This window comes from Belonocnema kinseyi, chromosome 7, assembly GCF_010883055.1.
Source record: "Belonocnema kinseyi isolate 2016_QV_RU_SX_M_011 chromosome 7, B_treatae_v1, whole genome shotgun sequence".
Classification (NCBI taxonomy): Eukaryota; Metazoa; Arthropoda; class Insecta; order Hymenoptera; family Cynipidae; genus Belonocnema; species Belonocnema kinseyi.
In genome coordinates this window covers 67,243,604-67,245,809 of record NC_046663.1, presented here as the reverse complement: position 1 = coordinate 67,245,809, position 2,206 = coordinate 67,243,604, and positions in this window count along the sequence as shown.

Here is a 2,206-nt window from a genome sequence, read left to right as displayed (position 1 = left end):
GAAACTGAGAATTAATCTATACTATTTTTGGTTTAAAAATCATGTATTTTGTTAATAATTCGTGTTTCTTTGTAGAAATCAAATTGCTTTATGTAAAATTTATACTTTTTAATTAAAAATTACATTTTTCGGTTGAATTATCAACTGTAAATATTTTTTGGTTGCAAAATCGTTTCGTTGTAAATGCAACTATATTGTTAAAAATTAAAATTATAATTTTTGGGTGGGCAATTCGATTATTCACTTAAAGTTCTACTACTTAGTAAAAAAATGATTTTTTTTTTATTTAGGATTCATAATTATAGTTGAAAATTCAACTATTTGCCTTTAAATTAGGTTAAAAATTCAGCTTTTTTGTAGATAATACTCTTTTTGACTTTAAAATTTAAAAATTTATTAAAATTAAATTCACCTTTTTTTGTAGAAATTTAATCTTTTTGGTTGAAAATGTATCATTTTTGCACAAAAATGCAATTGTTTGGTTAAAATACGAACTATAAATCTTCCTGGGTTTAAAAGTCGATTATTTCACTAAGAGTTGAACTACTTCGTAAAAAATACGTTTTTTTTACAAGGGTTTATAATTATGGTTGAAAATTTAACTATTTGGTTGAAAGTTTAACTCTTTGATTGAAAACTCATATTTTTCGTTTCAGAAATTCAACTTTTTGTAGATAATTCGTCTTTTTGACTTTAAAATTAAATAATTTCGTTAAAAATTCATGTATATTGTTTAAAATTTGTCTTTTTTGTAAATCATTAATTTTTTTGGTCGAAAATTCATCTGATTGGTTGACAATTCAACAACTTTGTTGAAAATAAATTTTTTCCGTTGAAAATTATTTATCTTTATCTGAAAATGTAACTATTATAGGATTGATTAAAAATTAATCGTATATATTGGATAAGTTTGAAAATCGTTTTTTTTATAGAACCTCAATCTTCTTGGTCAAAAATTCACCTGTTCCCTTGAAGATTTAACAATTTTATTGAAAATTTGTTTTTTTCCCTTATTCAATTCAATTTTTTATCACAGCTTTTATCTGGAAATTGAACTATTCCATTTTTGGTTAAACTTTATCCTGTAATTTGTATTAGTTAAAACACCAATTATTTGTTAGAAAATTAATTGATTTCTTTTCGATTATGACTTAAAATTTTATTTCAGTATAAAAATTTTTTATTTTTAACCCATTCAAACTGAAATTTTTTAATAAAAAAAGGGAAATTTCTTTAATTATCAGCAATACTTGACCGTTCATTTAAAACAATCCATTACAAACAACTGTTGAAAACTATCAAAAAATGCAATTGTTTGGTTGAAATATGAACTGTACATCTTCTTGGGCTTAAAAGTCGATTACTTCACTAAGAGTTGAATTACTTTGTAAAAAAATACTGTTATTTTCAACAAGATTTTATAATTATGGTTAAAAATTTAACTATTTGGTTGAAAGTTTAACTCTTTCATTGAAAACTCATTTTTTTGGCTGAAAAAAATCAACTTTTTGTAGGTAATTAATTTGGTAGATCATTAATTTTCTTGGTCGAAAATTCATGTTATTGGTTGAGAATTTAACAACTTTATTACAAATTTATTTTTTCGATTAAAAATTATTTTTTTTATCTGAAAATGTAACTATTCTAGGATTGATTAAAAATTAATCGTTTTTATCTGGAATAGAACTATTCAATTTTTGTTTCAAATTTTATCCTGTACATTGCATTAGTTAAAACGCCAATTATTTGATAGAAAATTAATTTAATTCGTTATAAAGTAAACTTTTGGGTTGAAAATTGATATATTTTTTTAATTAGATTTTTTTCCTAAAATTAAAAAAACTGCAAAATGAAAAAATTTCTTCAAAATCTTCCGGATTCTTTTTTTTTAATTTTTAAAATGTTTTCAAATAATCACTTAAAATTTATTTGTCAAAATAAAAAATTATTTTCAATGCTCTTAGCAATCACAAAAATTTTTGTCATTCTTTTTAAATACTGTACAGTTTTCAGAAAGCTTTTTTTTTAATCTGCAAAAGTCTAAATCGTGTTCCAATTTATTTGAAATAATTTCAAGTTTTAAATTAATTCTGAATCTTTTTTCAAATTAAAATTGTAGCGTTTACACTTAAAATTTAGCTCATTACAAATTTATCAATTCAAGGCTTTCTATTTCGAACCATTCTGTTCAAATTTGTATAGTTTT